The sequence below is a fragment of the Protopterus annectens genome, chromosome 2.part0, assembly GCF_019279795.1.
Source record: "Protopterus annectens isolate FY-2018-M chromosome 2.part0, PAN1.0, whole genome shotgun sequence".
Taxonomy (NCBI): Eukaryota; Metazoa; Chordata; order Ceratodontiformes; family Protopteridae; genus Protopterus; species Protopterus annectens.
Window position 1 is genome coordinate 1,234,946,939 of NC_056728.1, and position 26,400 is coordinate 1,234,973,338.

Genomic DNA, 26,400 nt, shown 5'->3' on the forward strand with positions numbered 1-26,400 from the left:
GCACTCCTTGATGTAATTTATTTGTAGATAAACTTAAGAAAGCAGAGCTAGTTCACTGTCAGAACTGCTATTTTATTGTTTAAAAGGTACCATCAGCTGTGTGCTTCATGATGAATTTATTTTTTTCTGAACATACGAGTTATAAATGAAAACCAAGCTTTCCCAAAGGAACGGTCAGATTATTATGCATACTTACTGTCGTAAATTACTGGATGCATCCTTTGTCAAATTAAAATACTTTCTGTCCAAAAGAGAGGGGTAAATGTTGAGGTGATACGTAGGTCTGTCTCCTCTGATAATGCACACTTCAGGTTATAATTACTACTCCAAAGTTGTCATCAGTCAAAACTAAAAATGCAGGTTTTTATCCCACAGTTCAGGCCATCTCTTTTTCATACTGCTGTTTTGGTTTAGATATTTTTGCCCTTTTGCTCTAGTCTTTCATCACTGTATAAATAAGTGGTATAATGCATTATGAGAGCTATTTTAAACAATGTAGTAGTCATGCTTGGGTCACAACTTTGCTTTCCAAAAACAGTACTTGGAACAGTATGTTATTTGTGTACGAGGATTCATAAGGGGTATTGCTAGCCAATAGCCTCATCCTGACCTGATTTTATTGGCTAGCAGCCTGTCTCCTTTTCAGACAGGTTGTGAAGGAAGCAGAATGAGTCTTGATTTATTTTTCCACTTGCTTCCACTCTCCACATAATTCTGTGGATTATTATGTAAAGGTCATACAGTGGTACCTCTTAAAGCAATGCTTTTTTTGTTTCCTAATGAATGGCTTTGATTCAGAACTGTTGCAGCATTCATCCCAAGTTTACATTATGCAGTGACATCACTTTGGTGTTGACTTATGTATATATTAGTGTGTGTCATATTAGGAAATGTCAAGTCATTGGAAACACATATAGTTGTATTCACATTCGTTTTATCATCTTAAAACCTTTCAAGGTAGATTTCATTTAAAAAAGTACTTCTTTAAGTATGTAGCCTTTTTTACAAATAACATATTTTTCCAAGTTTGTAGTGCTGTTTACCTTCCTCAAGACTTCACCTAGCTTGGCATCCCATTCCCACAGATTCCCTCCAAGTTTAGTCAGCTTCCAGGTGATTCTGTCTAGGCCTAGAGGCTTCGGTTGTACCTTCTGGCCTTAGCGCATTCTTTCTTTGGTTAGATTTCTACCCATCCCTCTTTCTTTTCGATTTTCCCTTCTGCTTTGACTCTTTGAAAAGCTGTCCTAAAAGCAAAAGGGGGGGGGGTGCTTCTCTTCCATTTTGTAACATCTAAAGCTCCCTCTTATTGACTCCCTATTATTGCATTTCTTTCTGCTTTCTGGAACATTCCAAGCTCCTCCTAGCTCTGACTTCCTTTGCTATCAAACTGTGCAGAAGTAGGAACATTAAGTCCTTCTGTAGGTTGCTGCATCATACATCATGATGTGTGTGTGTATATATGTATGTATGTATGCATGTATAAAACTGAAGAAAGACCCAGCTAAGCTAGAATTTTCACTGTGTAAATCATAAATCTTCAATTGTGGGGGTGGATAGGATATATGTGAATGACCCCCTTAAGGGCACAAGTGTTTCCACTACGTGACCTCTGAATGCCCATGACTTTTAAGTCTTTATGGGCTCATTTAGACCAAAAAAGTCAAATCTCACTAGCTATAGACATGCATGTTTTAGGCTTTTTTTTGGGGGGGGGGGGGTCTCATCAGTACAGCATAAGTGGATTGTCTGGCTATGCTTCAGAAACACAGAGCTTAAAATCAAGCCTGATGTCCATTAACAGTAGGGTACCTGTAAAGTATCCCAAATAATATCCAGACCAATGGGTGAAAAGGTCACAGAGGTAATGCCTGCCAAAATACTTCTTTACTGTGGGTGCATGGCTGTGAGAGGCAGTGCAGCTGTAACAGATGTTGTTTCTGGTGGTGACTGCTGTGTAGCCTGGATTGGGTTAACATTAACAGAATGTTCATCTCTAAACACTGGTGATCATGGACATTTGGCCTACCCACTCTCCATTACAGCATATGTGGGGAGATGTGTGAGAGCCCTTCAGCATTAGTGTTGCATACATTGCCAGTGATGGACCTTGGCTATGCCATATGCACAATGCTGTCATCACCTCTTCACTGGTGACCTGCTGATATAAGGCATATTTTACTCTCTCTTGTAGGATTATTTATTAGTGAAGCCTGAGAGTCCATAAAAATAAAATACCTATGGCAACAGTAAAGTAGATCTTAGGTTCCATTGAACACGTAGCACACATACTGGTAAGTGACACAGTCTGCGAATATCCCATAAGCACATAGATACCTTGATGTTTAAGGTGCTACAGTTGCAGCCTGGGTATACCTGAAGAAGAGATGAGCAGAGTTCCTTTGCTGAATAAATTCTGCTCACATACAGGTCACCTTAAACCTTGGAAGTATTCATGCTGTTACTGAGGGTCTCCTGCAGGTGCTTGTGCAGTTATTCCCAGCCCAGGTCTAACATCCAACCCACTGCCAGGTATGAAAGCAACCTCACCCTCCCCAGCCAGATTTACCAGGAACACACTCTTCTCTGTGAGGTGGTGCTTTGTGGGTGGTCTCCCTCCTGCAATGGGCATGTCCCTTGCAGTGGTCTTGAAATGTAAGTAGCATATTGGTACACTTTTCTCACCTGTACTTTTGTAGTGTTATGGCCACCTACTCCACTGATTTATTGCACCTCTTCCTCCCACACATGATCTTGAAATGGTTTGTCTGTTTTATCTTTGTCCATGGCATACATCAGAAAAACAGTTTATACTGTGATATGGAATAGTAGAAATCGAACACCAAATAATCCAATGGCAAAGAAACCAAACGTTTATTTGCAAGGCTGTCTGGTCACAAAAACCCTTCCTCAGTGCTACTATTATAACAATGAAAAATACAACATTTAAATAGGAGCTTTTACAGAAACACATGATCACAGCCAGCCTATGACATAAATCTCATTAATCCCCACCCCCTAACCCCCATTGAAACTTTATGACCAAGCACACACAATTTATAAAAAAAATAAAAATAAAACTACATATAAAAAGGGGATGTACACTTTCAGCCTGTTTTTAACTAAAATAGGCTTCAAACTAACAGCATTATTTAACCAGGTGATAAATCTGCCTGTAATCTAACTTATCCATTCATATTCTTTAATTTCAACTTTATTATTAATATTGCCACTCCATATACAGATACACACACACAGTGTGTGGGTATGTGTCCATATGTGAACATACACATTCACGACTATTCTTGGCTGACCTGTGTGTGAGAGAGATGTGGGGGGAAATGGGCCAAGCAATTTACTCGTATTCCCTGCTTGCCTTGTTAACTTCATGGATGGTGGCTGCTGTTCATTGTGTCACTGTAGGATTTGACTGCATTTTGTTAGCATGGATGGATTGCTGGACACATCTTGTAGATCATCCTTCCTTTATATGCGTAGCCCTGCTTTTGGTATATACAGGGCTCATTATGTCTATGGTAACATATCCTGCCCTCTGTCAGTGTTCCCCCTCACAGCTGGACATATAACTGTCATGCTGTGTTCCCTGCCATAGCCCACCAAGCCAGATATGTAACTGTCATGCCATTGTAACTGCTGAAATAATTCCAAAATAGCCAGTAAGGAAACAGTCTCCAACACAGGTTTTTGCAGTCATGCCATTGTGCTCTGGGCTCCACCATCAGCACCACCACCACATCTGGCACACAGCTTTCATTCTTTTTTGCTAAATCTACTGGTTGTTCCCCTCTTTGTTGCTGACCTCCACCATGGATGTTCAGTGTAGTGCAGAGGCACATTACCAGGAATTATTTCCCCTCTATATGACTATATTGAAGGTGCAATAAATGCAGGATTTAGTATGATTGTATGAGTCGCTACCATAATGCATTGTGCTGTTGCACCCAAGCAGATCCAGCTAGCTTATCTTCGTATTAATGAGACCTGAGCATACTATGCTCACTCCAATGTCTGTTAAGGTCGTAGCACCATAACTCTAAACTAGGGTCATTTTCTGTAGTGCACTTAAGTTGCCCTACGATTTGGGTCACATGACATTCAGAAGGGCATACATGACTACAATTTTGCTCCTTAGGTGGACCTATTGATTGGTCATGGCCACGTCAGTCACTTGCTTCAGCAGTGCTCCTGCCTGGTGTGTGAGGGAGAGACCAGAAGATGTTCTTCATGTTTCATTGTTGCAGTCATCACCTGTGGGTTATCCCTACTGCGGTAGCCCTCAGCCGGCCCAAATACCAGAGTCAATTTTTCTTGCCTTGGCTGCAGTCACCTGTAGTCTGATGTCAGTGGAGCTCATAGCAGAAGCAGTTCACACGAGTGCCAGTCGGTCGCTACCAAAAGTTGAATTTCAGCTGAAAATGTCTTAAGCTAAGTACCCCGTTAGGGATCCTTTTTTCTTCCACTAACCGATGTCTGAAAAAGTTAACAATTGTCTCACGTGTGGAAAGCAGATCCCACACTGAGACTTCCATTCTTACTGCATCACTCATTTAGGCCCAGAACACGACATCCCCTGTTGCCGGTTCTGTGCCCTCTTTAATGCGAGAACCATTTGCCATAGAGCTCTTTTTGTAGACAGTTCTTTTCATGCTCTGTCTTTGAAGAAATAAACTCGTCAGAACACTGCTATGAGTCCAAACCTTTTAATAAAATGAATACAAGCAGCATACAACTCTTAAAATTTTCAAAGAAATTAGCGCTTTCGGGTATGTACCCTTCATGTTCTGTCTTTGCATTCTGATATGGCATCCATCAGCCAACAATCTGTGGACATGCCGAACAAACGTAGAGATAAAGATGGATACAGACCACACAAGGCTAAGCCTTCCAACGATGCTACCGCTAAGCAGGTCGTCAGTTCTCCAGAATTAAGTGAGGCGCTTTTGCAGCCCCTGATGCCCGATTCAATATCTACGCAGGCTTCTACCGAGACACTTTTGGAGTCCAGTATTCTGCAGAAATCTTCTTCATCTTCCGAGCCTTTGGCTGTCTCTGCCCTAGTTGGGTCCGGAGCCTCGACACAGGCACCGGCTTCCGAGGACCCCTTTCGCACTACCGAATCTAGACAAAAAACATCTTCTCATCTGACTACCGTTTCTCTCAGACTGACAGATTCTCTCAGGCTTAGAAGCCAGGTCACTTCTAGGAAATCTGCTTCTAGCCACCATCTTGCTACTGCTCCACCACCTCACAAGCACAAATGCTTAAAATGGCAGAGGATCTCATCTCCCTTATTCGGAGTAGTCAGGCTGCAACTTCTAAAAGGAAAAGGCTCCCTTCTCCAAAAATTATGACAGAACAGGATTCTGAGGAATCTTCTTATTCAGTTTTTGAAGAGGAACAGCATCCCTTAACTGCTTTTGAGGATTCCGATGCAGAGGAATCTATCCCTTCTGCCTCCCCTCCAGAGGACCTTTCATTTGGGGAAACCTTCACTCCCTCAGGGAATATATTCAATGGGAATCTCACGACTTCCCACAGTCTAAAAAAAAAAATTAGAGAGTTTCTGGACCTACCCAGCACAGACCCCTTGCGATCCCCCCCATTTTAGAAGTGGTGGATAATGTTTTCCATGAATCCAGCTTAGCCCCTGATGCCCTCTGTCCTGCTCCCAGTAAACCTGACCGGTACTACAGAGTACCAGATTCTGTCAAATACCTGTACAGAAATCCTGCTGCAGACCTAGAGGTCATTACACAGGGAACTAAAGGAGTTAAGGTTAGTTCTGCCAAGAATCCTCTTCCTTCTGACAAGGACTCCAGAGCTTCTGGACAGATAGGGTAAAAAAGTATACACTTCTGCAACCTTAGCTGTCAGAGCACTCAGTTGTCAGTTCCATATGTTAAAATATCAACAACACTCTTTGAAACTATTCAAACAGAAGATTGCTACCTTTCCTGACTGTGCCAATTCAAAAGAGTTAGCAGACTTACTGTACTCTGCTTAAGTGACCAAACACTCTTTACAATGTGGATATGACACCCTAGAAGCCTCTAGCAGGGCAGCAGTGACAGAATGTGTTATTAGGAGACATGCATGGCTGAAGGAACAACCTTTCCCTCATCATGTCAAGTCTAAACCTATTGATGCACCCCTAGGTAAGGAGCGCTTCTTTGGGGAAAATGCAGAAGAGGTGCTTAAAAAGATGGAAGACAAAGCAAAATCTATGCAAACAGTAAAAGATTTCTTTCAGGTTCAACCTCCTAGGTTCAGCAGGAACTTTCCCTCGAAGCACTGGGCCTTCCCTGTACCTAGCAGACAGGGCCAAGGTAAGCCCTGCAGGGCTAGACCATCCAGGCCCCTGTCCCAGGGCCAGCAGAGAAGAAAGCAATGGATCACTTCCATCTCCAAGGCAGAGACTTCTAAGCCAACCTTCTGTGGAAAACACACACAGCGACTCCCCGTCTGCCCTCCCTTCACTCATCAAAAACTATGAGGAAGGCTCTCCCTCTTCAAAGACAATTGGCTTTCTGTAACCAAGGACCAATGGGTCTTAATGATTATTTTTCATGGATACAATTTCTGTTTCAGCAAACTCCCAATTCTAAGAGGGTACCCAGAATTACCTCCAAATCAGTGGGCAGAGGCATTGAATCAGGTCCAAACTCTGATATCCTAGGGGACAGTAGAACCTGTCCCCTCAGATCAAACAGGCAAAGGCTATTATTGCAGACTATTCCTTGTTCCCAGAAAAGAGGGCACTTGGCGTCCAATCCTGGATCTATCCATTCTGAACACCTCCCTGATGATCCCCAGATTCAAAATGCTAACTTTGCAGCAGCTGCTGCCTATGCTAAGATAAAATGCCTGGCTAGTGACCCTAGACCTAAAAGATGCCTACCTCCACATCCCCATCAGGGAATTGTGCAGGAAATTCCTGCACTTCAGAGCAGGCATGCAACACTTTCAGTTCTCTGCGCTGCCCTTTGGCTTATCTGTTGCACACAGAGTATTCACCAAATGCTTAGCCCCAGTCATAGCATTCTGCAGACAGAGAAGTATACAGATTTACCCTTACCTGGACAACTGCCTCATTCAGGCAGAATGCAAAGGAAAGCTGCTCCAGGACCTTCTCTTTGTTAAATCACTCTTAACTTCCCTAGGGCTCACCATCAACTGGAAGAAATCAAAGCAAAAGCCTACCAGGAAAATCATTTTCTTGGGAGCTGTGCTAGACACAGCATCCCAAATGGCCTTCCTATCCCCAGAAAAGCAGAGCTTCCAGCCTCTCTACATTACCCAGTTGGCTTCCAGAAGTCATCTCACCGCAAGGAAGTTCTTCCAAGCCCTGGGATACATGGCATCTTGCATCCTTCTCATTCCTCTCACCAGGCTTCACATGAGTAAACTTCAGTGGTATCTAAAGAACGTTTGGTGCCAGCACTCTGTCCCTAGAGACCTCTCTCCCTCTGATCCCATGTATAAGGGCCGGGTTTCTCTGGCAGGCAGAGGCCTATACCAGGAACAAGGGTCTTTCCTTCATCCTCCTCCTTACCGGCCAGACCATCACCACCAATGCCTCAGACATTGCTTGGGGCACTCACCAAGCAGGCAGGTGCACCCAAGGTCTTTGGGATGCCCAGCAACTTCACTTGCACATCAGTCAGAAAGAAGTGATGACAGTGCAAAAGGCTCTGACATTTTTCAAACCCTATCTCAGGCCAGGGGTGGTTCTTATAAAAACACACAAAACCACAGTAATGTGGTATATCAACAAACAGGGTGGGGGACTCAATCTTACCCCTGTGCAGGTTAACCATGAACCTCTGGCTTACAGCTACCTCCATGGATCTACACCTAACTGCCCAATACCTACCAGGGGTCAACAACACCCTGGCAGACCACCTAAGCAGAACCTACTGGACCCCCACGTATGGCAGCTCCACAGGGAAATATTTCTCAAATCACTCAAGAGTGGGGGACTCTGGACGTGGATCTCTTTGCCTCGCACCTCAACCACCAGCTGCAAAAGTTCTGTATGAGGGAGTGTCACCTCCTGGCATGGAAGGTGGATGCCTTGACCTTCCCCTGGAACTCCCTCTTTGTGTACGCGTTCCCTCCTCTGCCCCTTATTCCCAAGGTACTGATCAAAATAAGGGAGGAGAGAACAAAGGCCATCCTCATTGCTCCAGATTGTCCCAGCCAGCATTGGTACCCCTTACTGCGCAGTCTGACCTTACAGCCTGCCAAGCAGCTTCCCCTGATCTCAAATCTCTTGACCCAGGTGAGGGGAAAGATGCTGCACCCAGACTTACAGACTCTCAATCTTTCAGCATGGCTTATACCTTAAAAGCTAAGGAGGAGTCCCTCTTAAGCAAACAGGTCCTAGGCATCATCACAGAGGCCAGAAGGCCCAGCACCAGAAAATCATACACAAGGAAATGGAAAAGATTCTGCTCCTGGAGCCAGTCCAGAGGGGCACGTACCTCCCATCCCTCTTATCTTGGATTACCTAGCCGAGTTGCTCAATAGTGGTCTCTCTTTCTCCTCTCTTAAAATCCATGCCTCAGCCATTTCTCCCCATTATGATTCAGACCCACCCCTCTTCTCTCATCCTTTGATTAAGCAATTCCTTAGAGGGGCTTCTAATATCAGACCTCCCAGAAGGCTTCCTACACCACCCTGGGACCTGAATTATGTTCTAGAAAATTTAACCGGACCTTCTTTCGACCCTGCTGCTTCTACAGAATAGAAATACCTCTCCTGGAAGACTGTCTTTCTGCTAAGCTATCACCTCAGCCAGAAGGGTATCAGAACTTCAGGTTCCCATGGCTGTTGAACATTTCATCATTTTCCATGCAGACAGGGTCTCCCTGAGGACTAACCACTCCTTTATGCCCAAGGTGGTATCTGATGTGACCCTCAACCAGGCCATGCACCAATCCACCTTCTTTCCCAACTCTTAAAACAAGGGGGAAAGAACTCAACACACGCTAGACGTGCACAGACAACTCTGATACTATCTGGACCATACTAAACCATTCAGAAAAATAGACCAACTACTCATCATTTCCAAACAAACCATTTCCAAATGGATATCACACTGTATCCATTTTTGCTACAGACTACATGGGAACCCCACCCCCCAAATCTGTCCATATCCATTCCACTATGGCAGCTTCCACTTCCACAGCCTTCCTCAGAGGAGTCCCCACCAGGGACATTTTAGAAGTTGCCACCTTGTACCTCTGTCCATACCTTTACAAAGCATTACCACCTACCTCTTTTTTCTAAGTCTAGGGCAGGGTTTGCCTCTGCAGTTCTGCAGGGCCTGCTGACCCATGCCTAGAACTCTAGCCTATCCTTCCACCCCTCTCCTCAGCTTTGGGAATCCTCCCACAGGTGATGGCTGCAACTGTGAAACACGAAGAACATAGTACAGTTATGTACACTTAGATGTTTGAGTGTATTCACTGTTGCAGTCTTGATGTTCTTCGTGTTTCACTGTTGCAGTCATTACATTTGGGTTATCTGTTTGCAGGTAGCCCTCAGCCTGATTAACAAAGTCTTGGGTCCTGCGTCGGTTGCTGTCTCATCTTCCATGATGTCAGGTAGTCAGGGGTGTAAAGCATGCCATTTTATCAGTCTTTCTTGATGTGCGGTGTCTGAAGCAGAAGCAGTTCGCAAGTGCCGGTCGGCCGACTCCTGAAATTTTCATTTTCGAGTTTCAGAACCGAAGTCTTCAACTAAAGCCAAGTACCCCGTTGGGGAAACACTTTCTTGCTCCATACCGATGTCAGTAAAAGTTAATAATTGCATTACTTGTGGAAAGCAAATATTTCATAAAGATTTTCATTCGTACTGTATTCCTTGCCTAGGCCCTGACCCCGATGTACTTTGCTGTCGGTTTTCTGCTTTATTTAATCAGCGCACTATACGTTGTCGGTATATTTCCGCCTCTAAATATTTCGGTTCTCGGTTTAATTATCCAGAAATGTCATCGGTTAGCCATCCGACTACCGGAATTCCGAAAAAATGCAAAGATAAAGACAGAGACAGGCTGCCAAGGTCCAAAACTGCCAACGACGCTTCTCCTAAGCCAGTCGCCAGTTTGCCAGTACTCAGTGAGGCGCTTTCGCAGCCCCTGATACCCACTACTTCTGATTCGCAAGCCTCCACTGAGACCCATTCGGAGTACGGTATGCTGCGAGATGCTTCAACTATGGAACCCGCGGATGTCTCTACCTTGGATGGGTCTGGAGCCGCTGTGCAGGCACCAGCTTCTGATGGTGTATTCAGGCTTACAGACTTGCATATTAAACCGACGTCTCCTTCTTCACTTAGGCCTAAATCTCGAACCATGCCTAGGAAACCGATGCCCAGGCCACATGCTCAGGCCTCTATGCCTAAAAAGCAAATTATAAAAATGGCTGAAGATCTAATAACTCTAATCAGGGGAAGCCACCCTCCCCCCCTTCTAAGAGACCTAGGACTGAAGTTGTTTATGAATCTTCTGACCAGGATTCTGTTTTTTTTCTGATTCTTCTGATGATCTGGATTTGCCCTTATCTACTTATGCGGATTCTGATGCAGAGGACTCTATTCCCTCTGCTTCCCCTCCGGAGGATTTTTCTTTTGGTTAAACCTTACATACTCTAAGGGAGCATTTCTACTGGGAAAGCCAGGATTTTTCTGATTCAAAAAAGAGGCTTAGGTATTTTTTACTCCTGCCTCAGCATAGGCCTATAGCTATTCCTCCTGTACTAGACATTGTTGGTGATGCTTTTTCGGAATCTAGTTTGGCCCCTGATTCCTTGCTTCCTGCTCCCAGAAAACCTGACAGATATTACAGGGTCCCCAAGTCACACAAGTTCCTTTTTAAAAATCCTATTGTGGATCCAGAGACTATTTCACAGGGGCCCAAGTGCATTAAGTCTTCTACTGCTAAAAATCCTACCCCTTCTGATAGGGACTCCAAGGCGCTGGATAGATGGGGTAAGAGGGTTTACACTTCTACAACTTTGGCCGTTAGGACCTTAAACTGCCAGTTTCATATGTTAAAGTATCAGCAGCATATTATTGGATTGCTTAAACAGAAAATGATGTTGATTTCTGACTGTGCTGAAAATAAAGAATTACAGGATTTAATGCGTTCTGCTGAACAAGTTGGAAAACATACCTTCCAATGTGGTTTTGATTCATTAGAGGCATCTTTGCAGGGCTGCTGTCACTGGGTCTGTGCTGAGAAGGCATGCTTGGCTTAAGGAGCAATCTTTGCCAGATCATGTTAAAGATAAATTACTTGATGCTCCCTTAAACCAAGACCACCTGGCAACAAAGCAGAAGTACTACTTAAATAGATGGAGGAAAAAGCTAAATCTATGCAAACTGTTAGATTTCCTGCAAGTACAGCCTCCCAGATTTAGTAGGCATTGGCCTTCCCAAGAATTGGTCCTTTCCTGCCTCTTCCAGGCCTTCTTGGTCCAAAACCAGAACCAGCAGAACACCCAGGCTCAGTTCCAAGGTACTCAAAGGCCTAAAGCTAAATTGCTGGATGCTCCTAAATCAGGACTGCCTGTTTGGCAACAAGGCTGAGGAAGTTCTTAAAAAGATGGAAGATAAAGCTAAATCTATGCAAACTGTTAAAGTTTTCTTACAAGTTCAGCCTCCTAGATTTAGTAGGCACTGGCCCTCTAAGAATTGGTCTTTTCCAGGTCTTCTCAAGCCAAACCCAGACACAGCAGGTACCCCAGGTTTCAGCCCCAGGGGACGCACAAGACTAAACAGTGGGGGGTTTCCACACCCAAATCAGGGAGTAGTAAGACTCCCCCTATGGAAAAAGGCGGAAAGATTGGTCTGCATGCAAAAAACTGGGAACTCATTACCCAGGACAAATGGGTTTTAAATATAGTGTCCCAAGGATACAGATTTCACTTCCATACCTTACCAACACCAAGCGGGTGGTCAGATCTACCCCCAAATCAGTGGCAGAGGCCCAAAATCAAGTACTCTCTCTTTTAAGCATGGGGGCTATTCAGTTGGTACCAGAAAAGGAAAAGGGACACGGTTTCTATTTGAGACTTTTCCTGGTACCCAGAAAAGGCAATTCATGGCGTCCTATCCTGGACCTTTCTACTCTAAATACCTTTCTGGTGATTCCAAAATTCAAGATGCTGACTCTTCACCAGTTGCTTCTTATGTTAGGCAAAGATGCATGGCTGGCAACACTAGACTTAAAAGAAGCATACCTGCACATCCCTATCAGGGAGTCTTGCAGAAGATACCTACACTTCAAAGCAGGCTACATGCATTATCAGTTCTCTGCACTGCCCCTTGGCTTATCTACTGCGCCCAGGGTATTCACAAAGTGCCTAGCTCCAGTAATTGCATTTTGCAGGCAAAGAAATATTCAAATATACCCATACCTGGACGATTGTCTAATTCAGGCAGAAAGCCAGGACAACATACTTTTGAATCATCTGGCCTTTGTTCAAAGGGTATTGACTTGTCTGGGGTACACCATAAATGAAAATAAATCACACCTGGTACCCTGGAAACAAATTATATTCCTGGGAGCAAGCTTGAGTACAACTTCCCAGATGGCTTTCCTCACTCCAGAGAAACGGATTCTTTTCACAACCTACTTCAAACAAGAGGCCACAAAAGCCCAGTTATCTGCAAGGCAAATACTGCAAGCCTTGGGGTTCTTGGCCTCCTGCATTCTTCTAATTCCTTATGCAAGACTGCATATGAGGAAACTGCAGTGGTACCTCAAAAGCCTATGGTGTCAACATTCACAGAATCTAGAACCAATGATTCCTTTCATACCTTGCCTGCCACCAAAACAAGGGACTAGCCCCTGCTGCCCAAACCTTGACAACAGACACATCAGACTGTGCATGGGGGGGCTCACCTGGCAGGGAAGTGCATTCAGGGCAAATGGAACCCAAGTCAAATGCACCTCTACACATACATCAAAAGGAAATGTTAGCTGTACAGAATGCTCTGACAGCCTTCAAGGACCACATTCTTCCAGGACAACTAATGGTAAAGATGGACAACACCACTGTCATGTGGTACATAAACAAGCTGGGGGGTACCCATTCTTACCCTCTCTGCAGACTAGCCATGGCATTGTGGAACACCGCCTTGAGCTACCAAGTGAATCTACAAGCTCAATTCCTGCCAGGAAAATTAAATACACTGGCAGGTGGACTAAGCAGAAACCTTATGGACCCACACAAGTGGAAACTGGAACCAAGGATTTTCAACATGTTGACAAGAAAATGGGGGAGCCCAGATATAGACCTGTTTTCCTCCCCCTAGAACCATCAGTTGGACAAATATTTGCACAAGGATTCCTCACAAGCTAGCTTGGAAAGTGGATGCTCTATCCTTCAGCTGGAAAAACCTATCAGTTTATGCCTTTCCTCCTCTGCCTCGGCTCTCCAAAGTACTACTAAAGATCAAACAGGACAAGCCAAGGACAATCTTAATTGCACCAGACTGGCCATGACAACACTGGTACCCCGTTCTGCGCAGTGTGTCATGCTTGGCCCCATGACACCTGCCTCAGACTCCTTCCCTGTTGTCGCAGCAGGAGAACCAGATTCTGCACCCTCAGCTGCAAACCCTGAACCTAGCAGCCTGGCTAATTACCTAATCTCTCCTTTACCACCCCTCAGCAAATCAGTGATGGATATCATTTTGGAGGCTAGGAGGCCTAGTACTAGAAAATCTTATGCTGCATAATGGAAAAGATTTTGTACCTGGAACCAATCTCAAGGGATGAGTGCAGCAGTGCCCAATTTGCCTCAGATTCTACAATATTTGACAGAGATGCTTCATAAGGGCTTGTCCTTTTCCTCCATCAAAATCTATGCCTCAGCCATTTCAGCTCATTATAACACAGAGCCTCCCCTCTTCTCTCACCCACTGCTCAAGCAGTACCTCAGAGGGGCCAAAAATTTAAGGCCACCCAGGAGAGTGCCAACCCCTGCTTGAGACCTTAACTTTGTCTTTGAGAAACTCATGTTCCTCCTTTCAAGCCAGCTGCTACTGCAGATTTAAAATTCCTTTCCTGGAAAACAGCTTTCCTTTTAGCAATCACTTCTGCAAGAAGGGTATCTGAATTATAGGCCCTTATGGCAGTGGAGCCTTCATCATCTTTCATGCGGACAGGGTGTCCCTCAGAACCAATCCCTCCTTCATGCCCAAGGTGGTATCCAGTGTGGCTCTTAATCAGTCCATTCATTTGCATACCTTTTTTCCTAACCCACAGAACAAAGGGGAACGGATACTGCATTCCTTAGATGTGCACGGACAACTTAGATTCTACTTGGACAGGACTAAACTTCAAAGGATATCTGAACAGCTGCTGGTGGCATTTGCTGCAGGGACAGAGCGTAAAGCTATTTCAAAGCAAACCATTTCAAAATGGATAGGCCACTACATTAATTTCTGCTATAAGCACCATGGAAAACTTATCCCACAGGGCATCAGACCCCATTCGACCAGGGCTGCATCTTACCTCTACAGCCTTTCTCAGGAGCGTACCTACAAGGGACATCCTAGAAGCTACTACCTGGAGTTCTGTACATACTTTTACTAAGCATTATCATTTGCCAATTTTCTCTAAATCCAGAGCTGGTTTTGCCTCTGCAGTCTTGTAGGGCGTTATAGCTGGTCCTAATTCTATTTAAATTCCTCCACCCAACCTTAGCTTTGGGAATCTACCCAAATGTAATGACTGCAACAGTGAAACACGAAGAACGTAGTACAGTTGTGTACACTTACCATAAATGTAGATGTTCGAGTGTATTCACTGTTGCAGTCCTGGTTCCCCTCCCTCCAGCCCCCTGACTTATATTGTTTATACCTCTATTCTTGTTTACTATGCGTAAAGCTTTCTGGTGTATTTGCTTTTTGTTGGTGGTGTAACCTTGTATATAACTGTTTCCCATTATGGGGGGCACCTGACATCTGGGGCAAGAAAAACTGATAAAATGGTGTCGGCTGCATGCTTTATACCCCTGACTACCTGTTGGCATGAAAGATGAGACCGCAATCGATGCAGGACCCAAGACTTTGATAATCAGGCCGACTGAGGAAAGCAGATATCCTAAATGTAATGACTGCAACAGTGAATACACTCTAACATCTACATTTATGGTAAGTGTACATAACTGTACTTTTTTCCTCCCTCAATCCTCCATATAGCATCTTCCCAAAGTGGCTTTTAGCCACCAGGATGACTTTTTCTTATTTCCTTGTGCTTCTGATGGGTTAGGGCAAGAAAAACTGATGTAATGACGTCTGCTGTCTTGCTTTATAGCACTGACGACCTGATGTCAGACTACAGTCGGCAGCAGTGTCCTGTAGTATGACCTGACGTCAGACTACAGAAGACTGCAGCCAACGCAAAAAAAAATTGACTCTGGTATTCAGGCCGGCCGAGGGCTACCACAGCAGGGATAAACCCACAGGTGATGACTGCAACAGTGAAACACTCGAACAGTATTGTGTTCAAGATTTCCTATGGAGACAGGTAATAAAGCAAGTTAACCATAAAACACATTTATGGTATGTGTACACAACTGTACTTGTACTGTGTTTTCTCCAAAGATTTTGAGGAATGTCTTTTGGGCCATTGTGACATCCCTGTATTATATAAGGTGGATGCCTAGTACCAGCTTGCCAGTGTGTTGAAATGCCACTTGCGTGATCCATTCTGCTGAGCACTACAGGCTCAGGTATAGCAGCCTGCAGTGGTGCCACCCTGACCAGCTATGACAATGGGAAGCAGAGGTTAATTCATTACAGCCGAGTAACACCTCCATGTGTTTCTGGAGTTGCACCTTACTAACACCTCTAGGCATCAAATATTTTTTGTTCACATTTGCATTATTAATTCCAAAACCATCTTAGTTTACACAAAGGCAAACTGAACTATGCTGGTATTTGACCTCTGTCTAGTCCAGGTAAAGAGATATTAATTGTTGTCCATATAATATTATCTTTTATTGTCATAAATTTCATGTTTTTCTAAATACCTCTACAACCAAGTAGTACAGTTAGAACTTTTTAGCCTCATATGAAAGCTCTAAGCTTGAGGAACAAAATCTGTCATAGTATGTGTGCAACTTGATAGTTGCTGAGATATTGTAAGTTATTTACAAAATATTACAACAGTAACAAGTTACTATGTTTAATGTGACTTATAAAATTCATTTTAAGACTTAGAAATTAAATAATACTACCCTTAAAAATAGGCTGTGCTGAAGAGTTTGCCATTTACAGATTAGTAACCCCTGTGGTTCGAAAGAAATGAACATTTGTTTGAAATATAAGTACATAAGTCGATTCTGTCACAGAGCTTAGGGTCCATCCTTTGCAAGTTACAGTGCAAACTTCCAGAGCTCCATTGGAAGAAATAAGTTAATGAGGGTGCCATCTGTACACTGTGAGCACTATATATTATTATTTTTGTATCTTCCTCCATTTTTTTCAGGTCCTTCTTTCAATCAGTAAAATATATTTTTCACAATCCCAGGGTGTTGCAGGAACTGCCCCACTAGGTTTATCAGTGTACTTCAGGATGTACCCTACCAAGCAGTGGTCTTTATATATGAAGAAGACCACAGCTGACCAGTATAAAAAGATTCAGTTCCAATGAGACAGCTACAACTGTCTTGGTGCAGCAGAAGGTTCACCAGGTACATAGGCAGAGAAGGGAGAGGCCTCTAACTCTAACTGTCCCAGTTTGAGACTTCTTTTAACTCTTGTTATCCTGGATGAAAGAATGTATTTCTTCTACATAAACTGAACCCTTCTGCCATAGAAACAGTTAATTCTGGATGTGCTGTCCAGCTGTATCCCACTAGACTGCCACCACTTAATGTGACGTCCGGCTGTATCCCAGCAAACTGCCAACAATTAATGTGATGTCGCTTACTATCCTGGGTCAGTAACTAAGGAGCTTCAATCCTCACTACTGACTCCAATGTGAGGCTGTCACTTAAACAGAAGTAATTTTCACAATTTTCCCCTAAGAGCATAAAAGGAACACACACTATTTTTCAGTGACTGGACTATATATTTGTCCACTCAAATGTATTTTCTTATTACACACTTTAGAGCAAAGTGTTCAGTTTAAGATCTCTGATACATACACTCAAAATCTCACACATCCAAACACTTCTGAGAAAGCCTGACACAGATTTCCGGTTGTCTGTCTTTCCCAAAATAAATGCAGAAACACTGCCACCAGTCAGAGGGTCCTCATGCCCTTCAAAAGGGGTGTCCAAATATGAAAATTAATTATCAGAATAAATGATAGCTATGACTAGAACAACCAGTCCTCAGGGTGACCTACAGAGTATCAAACAGGTAGAAGCATACTTTAATCTCATAAAGAAAAACACTGGTTTCCAGCCACAATGTAAAATAATGAAAAACTTGTAATAAGTAAAAAGTATTACAAAATTGAAAATGAATAACTCAATAAACATTAGAATTCAGTCATCAGAAATGTAAATCAAATTGCAGGATAGGAATCCATTATTCAAGAAAAAACTCTATCTTATAACTAAACTTTCTTGATCTAACTAAAGAAATGCTGTCCCTAATCTGCTCTAAGATATAATAGCAAGCCCAAAGCAAGTTTACAGTTTTCTTGTTAAGATGTTCTTCGTGTTTCACTGTTGCAGTCATCACATTTGGGTTATCTGCTTGCAGTAGCCCTCAGTCGGCCTGATTATCAAAGTCTTGGGTCCTGCGTCGGTTGCTGTCTCATCTTCCATTACATGAAGTAGTAAGGGGTATAAATCATGCAGCCGACGCCATTACATTAGTGTTTCTTGCCGTGCAGTGCCAGAAGCAGTTCGCAAGTGCCAGTTGGCCAACTCCTGAAATTTTAGTTTTCGGGTTTCAGACCCAAAGTCTTCAACTAAGCTAAGTACCCCCATTGGGGATCCTTTTTCTTGCTCTAAACTGATGTCCGTAAAAGTTAACAATTGTATTTCTTGTGGAAAGCAAATAGCTCGTAAAGATTTTCATTCGTACTGCATTTCTTGCCTAGGCCCCAACCACAGTGTACCTCGCTGTTGGTTTTGTGCCTTATTTAAACCTCATACTATTCGTCGTCGGTACATTTTCGCATCTAAATACGTTGGTACTCAGTTCAATTATCCAGAAATGGCTTCCGTAACCCACCCGACTACCGCCATTCCGAAAAAATGCAAAGATAGACAGAGACAGACTGCATAGGTCCAAAGCTGCTGACGATGCTTCTCCTAAGTTAGTCGCCAGTTTGCCAGTACTCAGTGAGGCAATTTCGCAGCCCCTGATACCCACTACTTCAGATTCTCAGGCCTCTACTGAGACCCATTCGGAGTCCGGTATGCCACGAAGTGCTTCTTCAACTGTGGAACCTGTGGATGTCTCTACCTTGGATGGGTCCGGAGCCACTGTGCAGGCACCGGCTTCTGAAGGTGTAGTCAGGTCTCCTGACTTGCATATTAAACAGACGCCATCTTCTTCAAGGCCTAAAACTCGATCCATGCCCAGAACACCGATGGCCAGACCACATGGTCAGGCACCTATGCCTAAAAAACAAATGCTTAGAATGGCTGAAGACCTTATTACTCTAATCAGGGGAAGACACCCTTCCCCCTCTGAGACCTAGGACTGATTTTCCTTCTGATTCTTCTGATCAGGATTCTGAAATTTCTGTTTTCTCTGATAACCAGGATTTGTCCTTAATCTACCTATGAGGATTCTGATGCACAGGACCCCATTCCTTCTGCTTCCCCTCCAGAGGATTTCTCTTGCGGTGAAACCTTGCATACTCTTAGGGAGCATTTCTGCTGGGAAAGCCAGGATTATTCTGACTCTAAAAAGAGGCTTAGGGAATTCTTACTCCTGCCTCAACACAGGCCTTTAGCTATCCCTCCTGTACTGGATATTGTAGATGATGCCTTCTCGGAATCTAGCCTGGCCTCTGACACTTTACCGCCTGCTCTCAGAAAACCTGATAGGTATTATAGGATACCTGACTCTCACAAGTTCCTCTTCAAAATCCTACTGTCGATCCTGAGACCATTTCACAGGGACCCAAGGGCATTAAGGCTACTACTGCCTAAAACCCTACCCCCTCTACTAGAGATTGCAGGGCGCTGGATAGATGGGTAAGAAGGTATACACTTCTGCAACTTTGGCCATTAGGGCCTTAAACAGCCAATTTTTTATGTTAAAGTATCAGCAGCATATTATTGGATTGCTTAAACAGAAAATTATGTTGATTTCTGACTGTGCTGAAAATAAAGAATTACAAGATTTAATGCATTCTGCTTGAACAACTTGAAAACATACCTTGCAATGTGGTTTTGATTCATTAGAGGCATCTTGCAGGGCTGCTGTCACTGGGTCTGTGCTGAGAAAGCATGCTTGGCTTAAGGAGCAATCTTTGCCAGATCATGTTAAAGCTAAATGACTTGATGCTCCCTTAAACCAAGACCGCCTGTTTGGCAACAAAGCAGAATAAGTACTTAGATGGAGGAAAAAGCTAAATCTATGCAAACTGTTAAAGATTTCCTGCAAGTACAGCCTCCGAGATTTAGTAGGCATTGACCCTCCTAAGAATTGGTCCTTTTCTGCCTCTTCCAGGCCGCCTTGATCCAAAACCAGAACCGGCAGAACACCCAGGCTTCAGTCCCAAGGTACTCAAAGGCCTAAGCAGTGGGGGGCTCTCACTTCCAAAGCAGGGAATAGTAAGACTCCCCCCTATGGTAAACTGTCTCAATGACTTAACTTTAAACCTTCCAAGCCCTGCCCAACTGGCTGTCCCTTTAGGGGGGAAAGATTGCCCTTTGTGCATAAAATTGGGAACTCATTACCCAGGACAAATGGGTTTTAAATATAGTTTCCCAAGGATACAGAGTCCACTTCCTCTCCTTACCAACCCCAAACGGTTGGCCAGACCTACCCCCAAATCAGTGGGTAGAGGCTCAAAAGCAAGTTCTCTCTCTCAAATATCAGGGCTATTCATCCTGCCCCAGAAGTAGAACGGGGACAAGGTTTTTACTCAAGACTTTTCCTGGTACCCAGAAAAGACAATTCCTGGTGTCCTATCCTGGACCTGTCAATCCTAAACACATTTTTGGTCATCCCAAAATTCAAGATGCTAACTCTTCATCAACTGCTTCCCATGCTAGGCAAAAATGCCTGGTTGGCAACACTGGATTTAAAAGAAGCCTACCTGCACATCCCAATAAGGGAATCTTGCAGAAGATACCTACGCTTCAGAGCAGGCTACATGCATTATCAGTTCCCTGCACTTCCCTTTGGCTTATCTACTGCGCCCAGGGTATTCACAAAGTGCCTAGCCCCAGTCATTGCATTTTGCAGACAAAAAAAAAATATTTAAATATACCCATACCTGGATGATTGCCTAATTCAGACAGAAAGCCAGGATATACTATGAAATCATTTGGCATTTGTAAAGAAATTGCTAACTTCTCTGGGGTACACCGTAAAAGAAAAGAAATAAAATCTGGTACCCTGCCAACAATTTGTATTCCTGGGAGCAAGCTTGAATACAACTTCCCAGATGGCCTACCTCATGCCAGAGAAACAAGTTTATTTGACAGCCTACTTCAAACTACTGGCCACAAAGGCCCAGCTATCTGCATAGAAAATACTGCCAGCCCTGGGGTTCATGGCTTCTTGCATTCTACTAATTCCATATGCAAAACTGCATATGAGGAAACTTCAGTGGTATCTAAAAAGCCTATGGTGTCAACATTCTCAGGATCCTAGAAGCAATGATTCCTATCATTCCTTGTCTACAGATAGAGTTCCTTTGGTGGGCAGAAGCATGCCACCTAAACAAGGGACTGCCATTCACTCTACCCCCTGCCACCCAAACCCTAACAACAGGCATATCAGAATTTGCATGGGGGGGCTCAATTGGCAGGCCATTGCATTCAGGGCAAATGGAACCCAAGTGAAATGCACCTGCATATCAATCAAAAAGAAATGTTAGCTGTACAAAATGCTCTGACAGCCTTCAAGGATCACATTCTTCCAGGACAGTTATTGGTAAAGACGGACAACACCACTGTTATATGGTACATAAACAAGCAGGGGGGAACCCACTCTTACCCTCTCTGCAGACTAGCCATGGCTCTGTGGAACACAGCCTTGAGCTACCAAGTGCACCTACAGGCTCAATTCCTGCCAGGAAATGTAAATACACTGGCAGACCTAAGCAGAAATCTCATGCATCCACACGAGTGGAAACTTGAACCAAAGATATTCAACATGTTGAGAAACAAATGGGGGAGCCCAGAGATAGACCTGTTTGTCTTCCCCCAGAACTACCAATTGGACAAATGTTGCACAAGGACTCCCCACAAACAAGCTTGGAAAGTGGATGCCCTGTCCTTCACCTGGAAAATCCTGTCAGTTTATGCCTTTCCTCCTCTGCCTCTCCTCTCCAAAGTGCTACTAAAGATCAAACAGGACAAACCAAGGACAATACTGATTGCACCAGACTGGCCACGCCAACACTGGCACCCCCTCTTGCGCAGTGTGTCCCTGCTGGCCCCATGGCACCTGCCTCAGAGCCCTGCCTTACTGTCTCAGCAGGATGGCCAGATTCTGCATCCACAGCTTCAAACCCTGAACCTGGCAGCCTGGCTAATTACCTGATTACTCATTTACCTTCCCTCAGTAAGCAAGTGATGGATGTCATTCTGGAGGCAAGGAGGCCTAGTACTAGAAAATCCTATGCTGAAAAATGGAAAAGATTCTGTTCCTGGAGCCAAACACAGGGGATGGACACAGCAGTGCCCAATTTACCTCATATTCTTCAATACTTAACTGAGATGCTTCAGAAGGGCCTTTCCTTTTCTTCCATCAAAATTCATGTCTCAGCCATTTCAGCTCATTACAATACAGAACCCACCCCTCTTCTCTCATCCACTCCTGAAACAATTCCTCAGAGTGGCCAAAAACTTAAGACCACCCAAGAGAGCCCCTGCTCCAGCCTGGGACCTTAACTTTGTATTAGAAAAGCTCACTCTTCCTCCCTTTGAGCCAGCTACAAATGCAGAGTTGAAATTCCTTTCTTGGAAAACAGCCTTCCTTATGGCCATCACTTCAGCAAGAAGGGTGTCTGAATTTACAGGCCCTGATGGCAGTGGAGCCTTTCACCATCTTTCATGCGGACAGGGTGTCCCTCAGGAACAATCTCTCTTTCACGCCCTAGGTGATATCTAGTGTGGCCCTTAATCAGTCCATTCATTTGCAAACCACCTTTTCTAATCCACAGAACAAAGGGGAACAAATACTGCACTCCTTGGATGTCCACAGACAACTTAGATTTTATTTGGACAGGACTAAGCCTGTCGGGAAATCTGAGCAGCTGCTGGTCGCATTTGCTGCAGGGGCAGAGGGGAAGGCCATTTCAAAGCAAACCATTTCTAAATGGATAGGCCATTGCATTCATTTCTGCTACAAGCACCATGGAAAACCTACCCACATTCAACCAGGGCTGCTTCTACCTCTACAGCCTTTCTCAGGGGTGCCCCTACCAGGGACATCCTAGAAGTTGCTACCTGGAGGTCTGTACATACCTTCAACAAGCATTATCACTTGCCAATTTTTTTCTAAATCCAAAGCTGGCTTTACCACTGCAGTTTTGCAGGGCCTTCTAGCTGGTCCTGATGCTAATTACCTGCTCCCATCCTTAGTTTTGGGATTCTACCCAAATGTGATGACTACCACAGTGAAACACGAAGAACATAGTACAGTTGTGTTACACTTACCATAAATGTACATGTTCGAGTGTATTCACTGTTGCAGTCTTGGTTACCCTCCCTCCTGTCCCCTGACTTCTATTGACTATACCTCTATTCTTGCTTACTATGCTTAAAGCTTTTTGGTGTATTTGCTATTTTGTTGGAGGTGTAACCTTGTATATAATTGTTTTCCATTATGGGGGCACCTGACATCTGGGGCAAGAAAAACTGATGTAATGGCATCGGCTGTATGCTTTATACCCCTGACTACCTGGCGTCATGGAAGATAAGACAGCAACCGACGCAGGACCGAAGACTTTGATAATCAGGCTGACTGAGGGCTACTGCAAGCAGATAACCCAAATGTGATGACTGCAACAGTGAATACACTCAAATATCTACATTTATGGTAAGTGTACACAACTGTACTTTCCGTTTTCTTGGTGTCAGCTGACTGCTCAGTACTCGACAAACTGCACAGCTTCTCATTCTCAACTGTCTAATCTCAAAATATAACAGAAAAAAAAGATTTTTTCTGTCAATCAACTGTTTAAATCATCTAGCAACAAGAAACATTCCAATGACATCACTCACTGTTCAGCTGATTCTCTACAGTGCTTTAGAATGTTCCTGTCAAACATGCGCAGTTAGAAGTGTATCAAGGCAGTGACAGATTCTTTAAACATTCTTTTCAAACAGGGAAAGACTCAACATTTTAAACTTCTTTACATTTTCACAATCAGGCATGCTGGCATACAAGTTATTCTAAGAATATGCACAAATCTCTTGCCAGACTTGCTAACACAGATAAGTGTTTTCAGTTTCTTCACATTTCCCCCCCTTATGACTCAAGCACATTTTTTCAAGTGAGCATTGAAAACCATTGCTTGAGAAAAATGGGTCTGCCTGGGAATATTAACCTCTCCTGGAAAATCCATCCACATTGGTATTTTTAACCCCACTGTGATGCTTTATGGTCATATCATATGCTTGCCATCCTAGACTCCACCTCATACCATACTTCTGAGGCACTAGCACTACTGGTGAAACCCAAGGACCGTTAGACGTTTGATTCACCCCCAGTTCTAGCATTTCCCTTATTTCTTCTTTCAGAGTTTGCTTCACTGTCTCAGGTACTCTATAAGGAATCTGCTTAATAGTTTTTTGGAGTCCTATGTCCACATGGTGCTGCACCATGTCAGTACACCCAGGTTTCCCCGTGAACATATCCCCAAATTCCTGCAATACTGTTTTCATCTCCCGGACTTGATTAGGAGTTAACTGTGGTGATATGGCGATCTCTTCTACAGAGGTATCAATCCTAGCCTCACCCAAACGATTTTTTACCATATCCCTTTCATACTCTTCCTGTCATCCACTACAAATACTCAATACTAGGGCCTTCCTGTCATGATAATGTTTCACCATATTCACATGGTACATTTTGTGCCCTTGTCTCCTACCTACCAAATTTACCATGTAGTTCCCCATCACTGATTTTCGACGCCAACTCAAAGGGACCCTCCCAAGATGCTTGTAACTTATGTCTAACAGGAACAAGTACCATCACCTTCTGCCCCTCAGCATACTCTTGGGCTTGAGCATTTCTGTCATACCACACCTTTTGTTGTTGCTGAGCCACTGCTCGGTTTTCTTGAGCTAAATATATACATATACATATATATATATATATATATATATATATATATATATATATATATATATATATATAAAATAGATGACCAGAAAGACCAAGATCCACCACTGCCTCGGCAGTAGCCTTCCAAGGAGAATACAAACAAAAAATGCAATACATAGTTATACAATAAAATGAATCAGCCTTAGATATTGTGGGACCCCCAAGTACTCCAACTTCTTCAAGAAAGAAATACACCTTGGTGGTAGTAGACTCTGCTACCAGATATGCCACAATATCTAAGGCCACTCTCTGAAATGGTTCTTCGATAACAGCCAAAGGCATTAATGGAGCCTTAGCCTTGTCACCTGCTTTACCAGTTTTCCGGCACTGTTCACAAGTCCTACAATATCCTACCACATCCCTTGCAATCCTGAGGCAATAGAAAATTTTGCATAATACATCTCTTAGTACATCTTGTGCTCATATCTCCTGAGAAAGGAATGTCATGCGCTATGGGTAAGAGTAACAGATGGTAAGCTCTAGGCACTATCAACTGCTGTCTCACTTCACCTTCTAGTCCACCTCCAGGAGTCCATTCTGTATACAGCAAACCTTTGTTCCAGTGTACAGAATACCTTCTTCCTTGAGCCTCAGGTGCCTTCTTAGCCTTCTCCCTCAAGCTTTGTAATGTAGGATCTGTAAGTTGAGCCTGTCTGAACTCTTACCTTTGTGACCTTCCCCAGCTCCCATTCCACAGGAAGCCTAGTCACCTCTGACAGCTGTGCTTTGCTGTCACTCTGGTTACCACTATTCATCTCCGTCCTCACAGTCACCGTGTCCGAAGGAACATCAGCACCGTGTACCCACCAGCAGCTGTGGCTCACATTCAGACTTACTGCTGTCAGATAACACCTTCTCTGAAACAGCCACCATTTCATTCCCAGCTTCAGTTATGAGATCTTTCTGGGTTTCTCCCAGACTACTGGACCTACATGCCTTTCTCCAAGCCTGACTGCATGTCACTGCTTGTACACAATGTCCTACATCATCAGAGTCATTTCCTATCAGGACATCTGCAGGAATATCCTGTAACACACCTACTTGCTTGCACGCTTCTAGTCAAGATGAACGCTAACCAAAGGTATTTGTAACAGGGGCCCTCCAAACCTCTGACTGGAGTGGACTGCCCAACCAAGTACTGCTCTTCTCTAACCACTGCAGGCCTCACAATGGTTATATCAGAAGCTGTGTCCCTCTTAGCAGTTACCTGTTTGCCATCCACTAAGATTGGATATAAATGTTGGTGATAATTTGGCACCCCAGTTGTTTCTAAACAACTTACCACTAGCAGTTTGTCGTCACCACTTGCTGGCTCCCTCATCTGTTTCTCACCCTGCCTCGATGGACATTTGACTGCTATATCTCTCCTCTAGTTACACTTGAAACATCTTATCCCTAACCATGCACTTGGATTAGTAGTTTCCCTCATTACTGGTGTACTCTGTAGTAGTTGTTTAGACTGCCCCCCATGGGTTCCCTTATGTCTATGCACAGCACTGGGTATCTCTCTCCTATGCAGTGATGCTCAGGTTGTCAAGTGGAGATCCCTTTTCTCCCCAACTCCTCTGCATTGTTACACTCACAGTCTGCTAACCAGACTCTCATGTCATCAAAGTACTGAAGGTTGGTTCCCTCACCAAAAGATCTGCCAGTCCCTCAAGAGTGGTGACCTGACACCCACTCATCCATCTGTGAAAGTAAGTACTTAAGTCAGCAATATAATCACGTATACTTTCATCTGCCTTGTGTCTGTGTTCACAAAGCCTTTTTCTATAAGCTTCAAGTGCAAAGTTTGAAACAGTCAAGCAAGCAACATTTCACACTTTCATAATTCAAACAATCTACATCATTTAACTTTGCTACAGCCTGAACAGCTTTACCATG

At 43.8% G+C, this 26,400-nt stretch overlaps 1 protein-coding gene across 1 annotated transcript in view; it reads left to right on the top strand.

The window, feature by feature from the left end:
- Positions 1-26,400, top strand: part of ATP10D (ATPase phospholipid transporting 10D (putative)) — a 596,301-nt gene that overhangs the window by 300,664 nt on the left and 269,237 nt on the right. The window lies entirely within an intron of this gene.